This window comes from Dromiciops gliroides, chromosome 5, assembly GCF_019393635.1.
Source record: "Dromiciops gliroides isolate mDroGli1 chromosome 5, mDroGli1.pri, whole genome shotgun sequence".
NCBI lineage: Eukaryota > Metazoa > Chordata > Mammalia > Microbiotheria > Microbiotheriidae > Dromiciops > Dromiciops gliroides.
The window spans coordinates 187,622,039-187,638,470 of NC_057865.1; positions in this window are offsets into that span (position 1 = coordinate 187,622,039).

Below are 16,432 nucleotides of genomic sequence, written 5' to 3' on the forward strand. Positions count from 1 at the left end.
TATTTGATTCAGAATGAGTCCACATGAAGAAATTATTCCCCTCTTCCCATTTGCTTATCCAAACTAGTAATTGAGCAATCATTTTACCTCATTAGTTTCCCATAGTTTTATAAATCATTCATATCATTTTAAAAGGTGATATGTGGTTAGTGTAGCATGGAGTTCACACTAAAGAAGGTAGAAGGGGCTGGGATCAAAGATGTGGGAAAAGGTGGCCAGAGATGCAGTGTTGTTAGGAGGGAGTCAGGTCTCCATAAACACCAGAAGATGGAAAGGGTGACAAATGAAAAGGTTTAAGATGAAAACAAGTTTATTAATTATGGAGCCGACCTGCCAGGGAACATTGAAGGAGCAGAAAGATCTAGAAATTGGGTGGGGAAGAATGTTGAGGGAAATCGGAGTAAGAAAGCAGGAAGTTGGGGGTGGGGAATAGAGTTTATATGCTAGCAATAAAAGGATCAGAAAAATCACTGAAATTTGGAGAGTATGAGGAGGTGGGATGTCAATGCCAAGCATTGAGGACTGAGTACTCAATTAGTTGCTAGAGAGCAATCCCTTGAGGAATGTGGGTGATGAGATGTTTCAAGGTCCTCGGTAATGAACCTGTGAGGTCCAGAAGGCCAACCTCATAGCATGTCTCTGGAGACTCAGGTCAAGAAGCATGATGTGTCAGTGGGAGATGGGTGTTGTCTGGCTTGGCCTCTTGAGAACTGGAGAAGGCTCTGGGTGAAACCTCAACCCAGGAAGATACTAGTAATTCCCCCATAAGAAGAGGTCATAGCCAGGTGGCTGGATTCCTAAATGAAGCAGAATTGGCAGGCCTCTATAGGAAGGTCTCAGTAGGAAGAACGTCTAGAGCTGGGCATCAGCGATGTTAAAAGACCTTGAGTTCATGCCTTTTAGAATCCTGTTCATTTGCTGTTTTCCCTTAGGGGAAAGGAGCAGCAGGAGATGGAAAGAACAGGATCAGAGAAAAGTCTTGTTTCTCTTTTCACCTGAGGTTGGAGATTAGGGGGCACTGCAGGAAATGGGTCATCTTCTCTTGAGTCCCTAGCCCTCTATTCATTTCATGGATAGCACCCTGCCAAGCTTCAGCCTTACATCCACCAAGAGGCCCTTTGCTCCTAACACACATGCTGCTGAAAGGAGAGGGGGAAATCATGCAACCATTCTGACTGGTTCCAATACAAATTTCTATTACTCAATTTCAAATGAGCCCTCACAGCTGTTGTTGCTGTTCATCCATTTTTGGAAAGGACCATCTCACAGCTGCTAGGCAACCCTACCATCCAACCTCCATCATCAACTCACTCTCCTGCTGTTCACAGCAGCTCTTCCAAAGTTTTCATCACTCCTTAAAACTTCCATGTCTCCCTCTCCCTCACTCTCTCAGCTGAGAATCTTGCTTCATATTTTACCAAAAAAAAAAGGCCATTGGGGCAGCTAGGTGGCACAGTGGATAAAGCACCGGCCCTGGATTCAGGAGGACCTGAGTTCAAATCCAGCCTCAGACACTTGACACTTACTAGCTGTGTGACCCTGGGCAAGTCGCTTAATCCCAATTGCCCCGCAAAAAAAAAAAAAAAAAAAAAAAAGGCCATTAGTTATGATCTCCCTCTCATCCCCTCTTCCTCATTTCATATCAGTCATATGCCTTCTGCCACTATCTCCTCCGTTACCCCTGACTCACATGATAAGGTGGTTTTACTTCTTACTAAAGCCAACCCTTCTACCTGCCCAAGCAATCACAATCCGTCCTTTCTTCTCTAATAAACTGCCCCCTCTGTCATCCCCCCTTTATTGCTTATTTTCAGTCTCTCTCTCTCTCTCTCTATTGGCTACTTCCCTACTGTCTACAAGCATGCCCGTGTTTACCCCATCCTCAAAAAACCCTCATTCTATCCTTCCATTCCCCACTACCATCCTCTGTCTCTTTGGTCTTTGGGGGCTAAACTCCTTGAAAAGGCTGTCTACAATAGGTGGCTCCACTTTTTCTCCTCTCATTCTCTTCTGAATCCCTTCCAATCTAGCTTCCAGTCTCATCATTCCACTGACACTGCTTTCTCCAAAGTCACCAATGATGTCTTAATTATCAAATCCAAAGGCCTTTTCTCAATCCTCACCTTTTTCCAGCCTGTGACACTATGAATCACCTTTCTCCTCCTTTATACTCTCTTCTCTGTGGGTTTTTGGGACACCCCCCTCTCTGGGTTCTCCTCCTCCTTCCTCATCTGACCAGTTTTCAATTTCCTTGGCTGAGTCCTCATCCAACTCTTGTCCTGGAAACATAAACATGTAACAGTGTTCTGTTCTGGACTCTCTTCTCTTCTCCAACCACATTACTTCACTTGGTGATCTCAACTCCCACAGATTTCATTACGATCTCTATGCTGATGTTTTTCAGATCTGCTCCAACCTCTCTGGTGACCTCCAATCTCTCATCTCCGGGTGCCTTTTAAAACATCTGGAACTGGATGTCTAGTAGACATTTTCAACTCAACATGTTCAAAACTGAATGCATTCTATTTCTTTTTTTAATTTTTTTTATTTTTTAGTGAGGCAATTGGGGTTAAGTGACTTGCCCAAGGTCACACAGCTAGTAAATGTTAAGTGTCTGAGGTCGGATTTGAACTCAGGTCCTCCTGACTCCAGGGTCGGTGCTCTATCCACTGCGCCACCTAGCTGCCCCCTGCATTCTATTTCCTTCTTTCTAATCACTGCTCCCCTTCTTCCCCTTTCTAGTAAGATAGAAGGCAATACTATCCTCCCAGTCCATCAAGCTCATAATCTCAATGTCACTCTCAGCTCCTCACTCTCACCCTGCATCTCCAATCTGTTACCAAGACCTATTGAGTTCACTTTTGCAACAGCTTTCAAACAAGCTCCCTTCTCTCTCCTAACACTACGGTGATACCCTCATTATCTCACACAGGGGGTTATTACAATAGCCTGCTAGTGGCTCTGCCTGCCTCAATCCTTGTTCCATTTCAACCCACCCCCATTTAGCCATCAAAATGATTTTCCTAAAGTGTGGGCCAACCAGGCCACCACTCACATATCCACCCCGACCCCTCATACCCAATAAACTCTAGTGGCTTTCTGGAGACAGTAGCCACCAGCATTAAATACAAAATCCTCTAGAGTCCAAAGCCCTTCGTAACCTAGATCCTTCCTACCTTAGCAGACTTCTTACATCGTACTCCCGCTATGTACTCTTTGATCCAATGACACTGGACTCCTTGCTATTCAATGAACAAGACATTCCATCTCAGCTCTGGGGATTTTCTCTGGCTGTCCCTGTGCCTGGTGTGCTCTCCTTCCTTATCCCCATTTGCTGAAGATGAGGTTTCCTTTAAGTCTCAGCTAAAAATCCATCTTCTACAGAAGACCTGTTACAATCCCTCTAAATTCTAATTTCTTCCCTTTTCTAAAATTTTCCAACTTATCCTGTATATAACTTGCTTGTACATAATTGTTTTTAAGGTTTCTCCCCATCAGATTGTGAGCTCCTTTAGGACTGGGACTATGTTTTATTGCCTCTTTTTGTATCTACAGCACTTAACATATGGTATGCCTAAAAAATGTTTATTGACTGACTGACTGAGCTCAAGATCTCCCCAGATTTGAGAGCCTTTCTCCAAAAATTGCTTTGTATTCATTCTGTGGATACTTAAGTATTTGCTTGTATGGTCTTCTCTAAAAGAAGGCAAGTTCTTTGAGGATTCAGGCTGTCTCCTTTTTTATCTTTGAAACTTCAGTGCCTACTACAATATTTGGCATACAGGAGCAGTTGCTAAAACAAGGCTCATTAATTCATTGAAATGCAACTTCCTTATACTTCCAGCACTTGACGCCCTTCATATTCTTCTCATCTAATACCCATTAATCTTTCTTATATGAACTTTATGGTGGGCACAAATAGGTCCTTGTATATGACTCCAAGATATGCTAGTGCAAAACTAGGAAAGTAAAGAAGAGATGTTGTGTTCAAGAGATACCATTGCTTCCAGCTTTTGAATATCAGGAAGAAAAACTGTTATTATATTTGATTGGCAGGCTTATAAGTATATGATCATGGTTAGGGAAATTATTAGACAGGAATTGTGTTTGAGAAAGGAAGACCCAGGTAACTGTGACTTGGGTGAACTGAAAGAGGAAGAATCTAAAAGTAGAGACTAATTAGAGGACTGTTTATGATCACCCATTCAAGAGGTGATGTGGGCATATACCACATAAGAACCAAAAGCTTTTATTCAATTACATGCCAGCTGACAGCCATTTTGAAGTGTCTACTATGTTCTAGTAATGTACTCAGGTCCAGGGACCTCGAGTTAGGTGTGGAAGAGAAGAATAAAAAGTTAAATCCGGGAGGGGGGAGCTAGGTGGTACAGTGGATAAAGCAGCAGCCCTGGATTCGGGAGGACCTGAGTTCAAATCTGACCTCAGACACTTGACACTTACTAGCTATGTGACCCTGGGCAAGTCACTTAACCCTCACTGCCCCCCCCCAAAAAAAAAGTTAAACCTGGGACATGTCAAAGATGAGGAAGAATAAACAAGATTTAGTAACTAGGAGAAGAAGCTGTATGGAAGTTGTGTGAGGATAAAAGATAAAAGGAAATTATCATACCTATCATAGATATTCCAAAGTAGGCGATGATGTCATTTGCAGATGTGAGGACAACTTTCTGTAATGTTCTTCTTGATAAGACTTTTTATTATTCCCAGTGCATAAACCAAGTTTAATGTTGGTTTGACAACCCCTCTTAAAATAAGTGAGGCAAGGAAGTAAACATCATTGACTGACCTCTATGTAATTGTTTTCAACTAACACATTTGATTCTCTTTTTTTTTGTATATTTTCTTTTCTTTCTTTTTTTTTGGGGGGGGGGCGGGGCAATAAAGGTTAAGTGACTTGCCAAGGGTAACACAGCTGGTAAGTGTCAAGTGTCTGAGGCCGGATTTGAACTCAGGTCCTCCCGAATCCAGGGTCGGTGCTTTATTCCCTTCGCCACCTAGCTGCCCCATCACATTTGATTCTTTACAAATAAAACTATGGTTTGCTTTTAGATGTGCAGTCATTGACTTTTTGGCCTACGGAAAAACAGAGTTTTTCAGATGTGGAACAATGAGAGGAAGATATGTGAGTGTTGTCAACCCAAAGAAAGGAACGTTTCTATCTTTCTGTGAAGTACGAGTCTTTGGGAAAGCATCAGAAACATTCTCTCCTGGTGTCCTATCACCCAGTTCTGAGTTTGGGCCTTCATCACCCAATGCCAGTGATGTCACAAGCTTATTTGGTGAGTATTCTAGGAGGCACAGTGGATAGAATGCTGGTCCAGAAGTCAGGAAGACCTGAGTTCAAATCTGACCTCAGACATTACTAGCTATGTAACCCTGGACAAGTTACTTAACCCTGTTTGCCTCAGTTTCCTCATCTGTAAAATTAGCTGGAGAAGGAGATGGCAAAATACTCCATTATCTTTGCCAAGAAAATCCCAAAAAGCCATCAAAAAGGGTCTTACATGACTGAAAATGACCTAACCGCATTCTTTCCTCATAATAGACTTGAGTAGCATAATCTAGAATTCTCATAAAGCCAGAGTTCTTAATCTAGGGTCCAGGAACTTGTTTTTAATAGTTTGTTTGTTTTTTTAATTTGTATATCAATATATTTGGCTAGCTGTGAACTTCTATGTCCTTTATATTATACATTTAAAAACGCTACTCTGAGAAGAGGTTCGTAGATTTTCCAGATTTCTCCTGCTCCCTGTGAAGCTGGAAAGCCTGCCACTGGAATGCTGAATTACCTTTCTCTTTTGCTCCTCTACCCTATTCCTCTTCCACTATTGTAAGAGATCTAACCCATTTTGGACAACAAGGACCAGTTAATGGTGGTTTTCCTCTCCAAAAGAGATTTACACCTGATGACACCCAGCCTGGAAACATGATATCCTTGAGACTCTCTCTTGTTACCCCAGAAATCAACCAGTATCAACCAGGAAGAGATCAAGAAAAAAAAAAAGAAAACTAGGTAGAAACCTCAGGAAATCTTGGCCACCACCCAAATACTTACAACTCTTTTTCAAGTCTTGCCATGAAAACCACAGAGACTTACATGAAACCTCAAGTCCCCTTTCACAAAGCAGTTTCAATTTGTCAGTCTCTGAGTCTAAAGTTTTGGGGTGACACTCTGTGGGGAAAAAATACTCTTAAAGGGAATGACATATTTATTGCAGAAAGGAAATATGATTCTTTTTCCTGATTAAAAAGGCAGGGCAGGAAACCTTCAGACCACCTTCAGTTTTCTCTGTCCAAAGGAATTAAAGTAAGTAAAGTTGGGATTTATTTACCCTTCCGTTGCTTACTGCTTTTAAACAACCAACCTGAAGACACCAAGCAAGCCCTGCTATCAGCCCCTACATTGGGACTCCCAGATTGAAGGTGAATCCCAAAGTGCTTCCAACTTGTTTTAAAATCAGGAAGCAAGTGAAAAGTAAGTAAAATTTCATATTTTTCTGTGAAGGCTATAAATATATATAATTTATTAGGATAAGAAGGCAGAAGAAATGGACTTACCCTTTGAGCAATCTGAAAGGAAAGAGAAAAAGTTATACCTTGAGCCCTTCAGAAAATTAGTTTCCATCAGATGCTTTTTTTTTTTTAGGAGTACAATTCCTGTTAACTGAAATTAACCTATGAAGCCAAAAGTTTGTTGTTGTTGGGTTTTTTGTTTGTTTGTTTGTTGTTGGTTTTTTTTGTGGGGCAATGGGGGTTAAGTGACTTGCCCAGGTCACACAGCTAGTAAATGTCAAGTGCCTGAGGCTGGATTTGAACTCAGGTACTCCTGAATCTAGGGCCGGTGCTTTATCCACTGCACCACCTAGATGCCCCTGATGTTTTTTTTAAAGCAGATACTTTAAAACAAGAAAACATTATGTTAAAAATCAAAGGATCTTTCAAATGCAAATCATCATTGACCATTTGACAATATGGCAAATTTAATTATAGATGAAAAAGGATAATAATCTGCTTTACTATCAAAGAGTTAGTGAAAGTGGTAAAAAGTCATTAGGGAAGGCTATCAAGTCTATATAAGTCTCTTTAAACATGGAAGAATTTGTAAAATTACTGTTGTTTAATTTATACGTACTTGTTTTAACCAGAACCAATGTGACATTCACAATTGTATTCCAATAATTATAATCTCACCATCACTTTTCAATTTGAGTTAGTTTTTAAAATTAAAGCATGAGAGGGGGCGGCTAGGTGGCACAGTAGATAAAGCACTGGCCCTGGAGTCAGGAGTACCTGAGTTCAAATCTGGCCTCAGACACTTGACGCTTACTAGCTGTGTGACCCTGGGCAAGTCACTTAACCCCAACTGCCTCACTTAAAAAAAAAAAAATTAAAGCATGAGCTAACTGATCACAGTAGGCCCTGAACTTTAAAATCCTGGCAATTAATGACCCCTGTGAAAATTGAGATTTTAAATTCTTAATAGTGATTATACAATCAAATTAGTGTGATAAGGATTTCTGTTCATTTAAAATCATTAGAAAATTAACTCCTCTTTGATGAGGGACAAACCAAAAACTCCTAACTGCTTAATTAGATACAAAAATTTCAAAACCTACAGCATTGGAAAATATCACAAATTTTGTAAAAGGAGGCAATTAAGAACTAAGATCTTTCATTGTTAAAGAAAAAGTGCTTACAAGTTTCTTTACATTTTTAGGTACCAGAACCAAAATGGAAGTTGCTTTTATACAATATACTGTGAATTGAGAAAACAGTTAAAATGGGGAGGGGGACTGTATGTAGTAATTAAAAATTTACTGTTACACAAAGAGCGACAGAAACCCTTTAAGGTACCATTATCTGTGAGGCTCCTGTTCCATAATTGGACTCTTGCCAATCCCCCATTGCTGAGTAAGCTCTTTGTTGAAATAGGTAGATGAATGCTTCTCAAGGACCAAAGAGGTTAACTTTGAGGAGATAGCTGATTTCTTCATCCTGCTTACTGAAATCTGTGACACTCTACAATGAGGAATCCAACAGAAAGAGAAAATGCATACTTTTACTTAGTCATCAGCTTTAACACCTACATTTTCCACTATTGCACTTTGTGAGAATGATTCTTGAGGTCCTTTTTGTATCTGCCTTATTGATAAATAAAGTTAGACTGTGGAAGGTTTTGTTGAAATCTTAAAAAAGGATTCACCGGCCCTGGATTCAGGAGGACCTGAGTTCAAATCTGGCCTCAGACACTTAACAATTACTAGCTGTGTGACCCTGGGCAAGTCACTTACCCCCAATTGCCTCACCAAAAAAAAAAAAAAAAAGATTCAGATGGACAGTGTTTTCTTCTTCTCTTAATTGGAAAATGTTTCTCACAGTGCCTGTCATGTAGTGTGTTATATAATTGTTGCCTATTGCTATTGAGCTACTTTAAGGTTCTAAGTTATTTTAAAATATAGAGAGAAAAGTCACCTTGGTCGAATTTGCAAATAATAAAGAAGTTGGGAGGGAGGGTCAATATGGCAGAAGACTAAATAAAGGGTGAAACACTTTTCCTCAGGCTGCAGTACTAGAAACTAGAGGTTGACCTCCAGATCTCCAAGAGTTAAATACTTTGCAGAACTGAGGCCACTACAACAGCTTTTTCATGGTTGTGGGTTTTTTTCTTTTCTACAAATCTGTAGAGAAGAGTCAGGTCAATGGCATATATTTCATGGTATGTGATCATTATAGATGATAATAGATAATAACATTAAGAGCGACATATCTTGGGGAAGTTAGGTGGCACAGTGGATAGAGCACCAGCCCTGGATTCAGAAGGACCTGAGTTCAAATCTGGCCTCAGACCCTTGACACTTACTAGCTGTGTGACCCTGGGCAAGTCACTTAACCCCAGTTGCCTCACCAAAAAAAAAAAAAGAGTGACATACCTTGACAATGATAGCAGGTAATTGATCCATGTTACAAATGTCCCTTTTGCCCCTGGAGTAGTTCTTCCTTCTCAGCATGAAGTCACAGGACCTGAGATGCAGAACTTAAAAGGTCCTCAAAGGATTTGGGGTCAATTCAACATCCTCATTTTGCAGATGAGGAAAGAGAGGCCCAGAATGATGAAGGGTCTTGTCCAAAGTCTCACAAATAGTATGTGTCAGAACTAAAACTTGAACCCCAGTTTTCTGAACCCAAAGCAGCAATCTTTCCCAAATACTAAGTTATAATCCACACAAATTGCCCCCTAGGATGCACTTGTCACCTGGTCTCTAACATCTAGTCTCACTTTTCTCATCACTTCAGGTCCAATACTGTCAATACAAAGACCAACCTCTCAGTCCAGTGTCTTCATTTCTTCCCAATTTCCTGAGGGACCTATGGATGGGTCTGTTCTAAGTGACTATTGTGTTCAAACCCTACAAGAGAATGACCCTTGGTGGATGATAGATCTGGGTTCAACACAAACTCTAGGTTCTGTGTCCATCACCAATCGAAAAGACTGCTGTCCTGAACAAATACAAGGAGCCCTGATTTTGGTGGGAGACTCACCTGATCAGGGTGGAAAGTGGAATGCCAGGTATTGACCTAAGCTTTGTCATGTAAAAGCTGGTGGGTTGGGTTGTAATGGAGTGATGAATCACTTTTCCAATATGGTATTTGTGAAGGTAAATTTGTATACAGCTGACATGAAAGTTTTAGGCCAATGAAATAGATTCCAGTATAATCTTCAGCATATTCACTTCTTGGTTGCCACAGCCTGTGCTCCCTTTTGTTCCTACTTTCTCCTTTCCCTCTATTAGATATGTTTGGGACCATAAAGTCATAGTACTTTTTCTTTGCTAAGCTAGGACCTGAAGGCAAAAAAAAAAAATAGTATTCAAAGATTCTATATCTGAGTAAAGAATATATGTTGGAAGAAAACATTTTTTTTAATTCTTAGGGAATAAATAGAGCTCAACTATTGGGCTGTAGAGTCATAATAACACAAAAGGATGAATATTCATCCTTAAGACATTACATCCTCCTGTATAGCCTGTATTTAATTACCACAAAACTCTCACAAATAACAATATTGTTTCTCTCCAGATGTGCAGTCATTCCTTATTTGGGACTAGGGATAAAACATGTTTTTAGCTGTGAAGAAATGAATGGAAGATATGTGACACTCATTAATCCAGGGAGAGAAAAGGTTTTATCATTTTGTGATGTGAAAGTCTTTGGAAAAAAATGGAATTCAGACAACAATGTGTTCCATGATTCCTCTTCTGATGATAACCAAGATATAACCAGTCATGGTTCCTATGATCTCTATTACAATTTTGATCTCACAGAGAACAGCTTTGGTGAGTCTATTTTTTTTCACCACAATGTATCAATAACTTTTTTTGTGTCTTTTTCTCTCATATCATATGTTTGAGGGAGCATAATTCCTAAAAAGTTTTGTGAAATGTGTGTTCTCTTTTGATGCTACTCGCTTCCTTTAAAAAATATTTCCAATCCTCACTCAGTTTCCCATTCACTTTCTATTTTTTGTTTACTCTTTCCTCTAATCCTTTTGCCTATTCCTCTCAACATTCATATCCAGCTCACAAAATATGAGTGCATCCTGTATTACAGGTTACCTTTCAGAAAGAACTCTAGGAATTGTGATAAATATGGTGGGGAAGAATAATACCATAAGAGCTATCAACAGAATCATAAAATATTAATGAGTTCTTCTTTTCTTACATAGACCCTTTTAGATTTTAAGAACTAGATATTTTAAATATTTCTAAATATATTCTCAATTTTTTAAATTTTTCATCTGAAATGCTTTGTGTAGAATTGGCTAGAATTAATTTATTCATTTTGCCCTTAAAGTTTCTAGTCCTTTTCAGCAAAAGAATGAGTTTTAAAATTGAGTTAAAATGATCACTTGCAGAATATGTCAATTGGGTTAAAGAATTGAACACACACAAGATGGCATAGTAAAGGCAGAGATTCACCCAAAATTTCCAAAATTCCACTCCAAACAACTTTAAAATATGCCTCAAAACATATCTTGGTACAGCAAAACCAACAAAGGACCAGGTGAAACTATATTCTAACCCAAAACAACTTAGAAGGTGGACAAGAAAAATCTGTCTCACTGGGGTAACAGTGGAGTGAGGTACAATGCAGCTGTACCTAGCAAACCAGCTAGCACAAGTCAGAAACAATGCCCTTTGCCTTGGCACAAGCCAGCAGTGAGACCCTGAGCTCCTCACCAAGCAGTCAGTAGTGGACCACATCTGATGCAAGCCAGCAGCAGGCCTTGAGGCAACTGAACCTGTGGCAGTGATTTCTGGAGCTTTCAGCCCAAAGATGGTAAGGGGATCAGACAACTCATCAGAAGAAGATTACAAGGGACCTTTTGATGGCACTGAGTGCAGGACTCTGTTGCATTATCTATACTCAGTTCCAGGTATCAGTCCCAAGGTAAGGAGGAACACTAGCACACTAGAGTTTTTAGCCGGAGGGGAGAGGAGACCTTGGTCACAGTTTCAGGGCAGAAAATGGTACTTAAGGCTGCTCACAGACCAAAGTACAGGCCAGGAGAGAAATGACCACACCTCTACTTAGATCATATCACCTTGGAAAAACCGAAAACTTACAAATACCCAGAAGTAGCTGTGAAAACCACAGAACAAAAAATCTAAAGGTTTGGACAGTGCCTTCAGACAGGAATTATATGAAAACAATTATAAAACACTTCACACAAATAAAGTCAAATCTAAACAATTGGGAAAATATAAATTGCTCTTTAGTAGGCTATGCCAATATAATAAAAATGCCTATTTGACCTAAATTAATATACTTATTGAGTACCATATCAATCAATCTACCAAAAACTTATTTTACAGAGGTAGAAAAAATGAGAACAAAATTCATCTGGAAAAACAAATAGGTCAAGAATATCAAGGTTATTCATTTTTTAAAAATGAAGAAAGGTGACATAGCCATATAAGCTCTCAAATTATATTATAAAGCACTAATCATCAAAATAATCAATGGTACTGGCTAAGAAATGGAGTGGATCAGTGGAATATATTAGATACATAATATATAGTAGTAAATTACTATAGTAATCTCATGTTTGATAAACTCAAAGATCCAGATTTTGGGACAAGAACTCACTATTTGACAAAAACTACTAGGAAAACTACAAAACAGTTTGGCAGAAACTAGGTATAGACCAACACCTTACACTTCATAGAATATAACTTCAAAATGGGTACGTGATTTAGGCATGGAGGGTGAAACCATAATTAAATTAGAGGAACATGGAATAGTTTACCTCTCAGATCTGTTGAAAAGGGAAGAATTTATGACCAAAGAAGAATTAGAGAACATTATGGGATGTAAAAGGAATAACTTTGATTACATTAAACTAAAAAGGGTTTGCACAAACAAAACCAATGTAACAAAGATTAGAAGAAAAGCAGAAAACTGGGGGAAATTTTTACAATAAGTTTCGCTGATAAAGAACTTATCTCTCAAATATGTAGAGAATTAGGTCAAATTTATAATGGTATGAGGCGTTCCCTGATTGATGTGTCAAAGGATATGAATAGGCAGTTTTCAGAAGAAGAAATCAAAGCTATTTATAGTCATACGAAAAAATGCTTTAAATCACTATTGATTAGAGAAACACGAATTAAAAAAAAAAAACTAAGGCACCACCTCACACCTATCAGATTGACTAATAACAGAAAAAGAAAATGATAAATGTTGGAGGAATGTGGGAAAATTGGGACACTCATACATTGTTGATAGATTTGTGAACTGATCCAACCAATTTGGAGTGCAATTTAGAACTATGCCCGAAGAGCTATAACATTGTGCAAACCCTTTGACCCAGCAATAACACTATTAGTTTTATATCTCAAAGAGTTCAAAAACAAAAAGGAAAGGGCCTCTATCTACAAAAGTATTTACAGCAGCTCTTTTTGTGGTAGTAAAGAATTGGAAATTGAGGGAATGCCCATAAATTGGGGAATTGCAGAACAAGCTGTGGTATATGACCATGATGGAATATTAATAATAATTAATAATATGTGTTATAAGAAATAATGAACAGAATGGTTTCAGAAAAATCTGGAAAGATTTACATGAATTGATGCAAAGTGAACTAAGCAGAACCAGGAGAATATTGCACACATTAACAGTAATATTATAAGATATTATGAATGACTTAGCAAAGATCCAAGACAATTCTGAAGGATCTATAATGAAAAATGTTATCCACCTCCAGAAAAAGAACTAATGGAATTTAAATGCAGATCAAAGCATACTGGTTTTTTTTTTTTTTACTTTATTTTTCTTGGGGTTTTTTTGTCTGTGTTTTCTTTCACAACATGTTGTAAAAATATTTTATTAACTAGGCCTAATTTGGGGGGACTAATCTGTGGATGACTAATTTGGGGACTTTTGACTATTTGGCTATCTGACTGCTATTAACTTAGCATGGGCCGTTTATAAAGTTCCACCACACTGCTCCACTCCCAAATTGATAAGCAAAATATTAAGAAGCCTCTTAACTAAATAATCAAAGCAGAGTTTATTTATGAGATACTATTTAAAATTAAGAATACAGGGAAATAAAATGTACAACTGACAACCGGTGCTTCCACCTGCTGCCCCTGGAACTTTTTTAATACAATAAGGGCCGTAGCAGCCTCTTGCCTTAGGGTATGCTCCACCTTTCTCTAACTTTCACTCTTTTTCTCCTTCACTCCAGCTTCCCTGCTTCACTTTCACTTCTAACTCCACCTGCCTTAATCTTCTCTTTCTCCAACCTGTACCCTGTGCTGACTGTTTCTGTGCTCTCCGCTGCCTCCTGTTCTGTCTGTCTGTCTGTCTGCTCCGTCCTCTGCCACCTTTGCTGCCCCTCTAATCTTGTCAGCTGGCCTCCAGTCCTCTTGTCAGCCCCACTTGCTGTCTTACTCCCAGGTCTATATATATCTTTCTTATCTCCACTCAAATCTCGGGGCCTTTTTGTGCACCCATGGACCAAGCTAATCCACCAGCCAGGGCTGTGCCTGGGGCTGGGGGGGGACACTCAAGCATCACGTGCCTCAGAACAGGCTATGTCAGAGCCCCAGCCTGGACAAGCCCAGGATCTCTCGGTTAGCTCCGCTCAGGGAGGAGGGAGCTAGCACTCCCTCCCCCCAGCTGTCTGACCTGGCCCACGAGGCTTTTTGGCTCAGCTGAAGCAGAGGGGGAGGGGCACCAGCACCTCCCACACAGAAGAGACCCTGAGGGCCTAAGGCTTTTTAATTTCAGCCCAAAGGTAGGGTCCCCAAATCAAAATAAATTTCCACAGTGTCTAATATTGAAATGTTATATATGACTGTACATATATAACTTTTACCAACTTGCATGCCTTCTCAATGATAGGGGAGGAAGATATCAAAAAAGAGGGAAAAGGATCCATTTGTATGAAAATATTTATAGCAGCTTTTTTGTGGTGGCTAAGAATTGGAAATGGAGGGGATGCCCATCAATTGGGGAATGGCTAAACAAGCTGTGGTATATGATTGTGAATGGTATATTATTGTGCTATAAGAAATGGCAAGCAGGATGATTTCAGAAAAACCTGGAAAGACTTACATGAACTGATAAAGTAAGTAGTACCAGGAAAACATTGTACAATAGCAACAGCAATATTGTATGATGAACAACTGTGAATGTCTTAGCTATTCTCAGCAATACAATGATCCAAGACAATCCCAAAGAACTCTAGATGAAACATGCTATCCACCTTCAGAGAACGAACTGAGGTTGTCTCAGTACAGACTGAAGCATATTATTTTTCACTTTCTTTTTTGTTCAAGTCTTCTTATATAAAATGAATAATATGGAAATGTTTTACATGATTGCACATGTATAACCCATATTGGATTGCTTACTGGCTCAGGAGGGAAGAAAGAGTGAATAGGAAGGATAGAATTTGAAACTGAAAAGTTAAAAAAAAAAAAACACCAAATGTTAAAAATTGTTTTAACATGTAATTGGGGGAAGGTGGGCAGCTAGGTGGCGCAGTGGATAAAGCACTGGCCCTGGATTCAGGAGGACCTGAGTTCAAATCCGACATCAGACACTTGACACTTTCTAGTTGTGTGACCCTGGGCAAGTCACTTAATCCCAACTGCTTCACCAAAAAAAAAAAAAAATGTAATGGGCGGGGTGGGTAAAATATTATTTAAAAAACAAAATGAAATAAAAAAAGTTAGGGAAGGGGAAGTGAGGATGAGAGAATCTGGAACTCAAAATTGTAAAAAAAAAATGAAGGTTAAAAATTATTTTATATATAATTGGGAAAAAGTGAAATATTAAAATTCAAGAATTAACCACACAAAAGTTTGTGGTTGCTATGGCATTTAGACTGCAGGTACCAGGAAAATTAAATAAATGCTTATGGAAGTCAGCAGATGCAACATGGAGACAAGATCCATAGCTGCACCACTTTGCTATTCACCTTAAATATAATTTATTATCTTCTAATTGTGTGTGATTAACAAATGTAAGTATCAGGATGAAAGAAGCCAAAAATTGCTTTTGTTCTATAATGGATGATGAGTATGTTACCTATATCACTTATTTATGATAGTAGTACTTTTTTCTCTGGATGGAGGGGACGACTCTTCATTCTAATCATGGAATTCGCACTTTGCATCTGGTGGTTGATTTTTACCCTTATATATCTCATCATTTCAGCTCCAGTGTTATCAAAGGGGAAACCTGCCTTCCAGTCCAGCATCCTCTCTCCCTCTGGGTCTCCTGAGAGAGCTGTAGATGGGTCTCTACTTGGTGATTTTGAAAAAGGCACTTGTATTCAGACACAACTAGACTTCAATCCCTGGTGGATGGTGGATTTGGGTTTGTCAGAAACTGTGAAATCTATAGCAATCACCCCTCGAAAAGATTGTTGTATAGAAGAATTACATGGAGCATACATTCTGGTGGGCGAGTCCTCTAAAAATGGTGGCATTTTCAATTCCAGGTATGAATCTCTTGAATTTTATCTCTTGAAAATAAAATGAGATAACATGGGCAAACTACTTTAAGAACTTCATATTCTCTTTTAAAAGCTAATATAAATATTATTTAATATGATTAAAAGCTCATGTTATAGCAAAAATGTGTATTTTGACTCCCTTTAGATATGACATTCTAAATATATGCCAGAATTGGCAAGAATTGAGGATGTTTTCTTGTTAATTCAAGCATTCTACCCTTTTCCACTCAATAATCCCTAAATATCAAATTTGAGATTTTGTCCTTGACTCTGTCTCCCACATTCTATGAAATCAAAGCAGTGAAGTTGATGTCATGTCCTAGTTTTTCCAAGTGTTCCTGTCTAAAATTATTTTTACTATCATGTGATAAAGCCATTTTT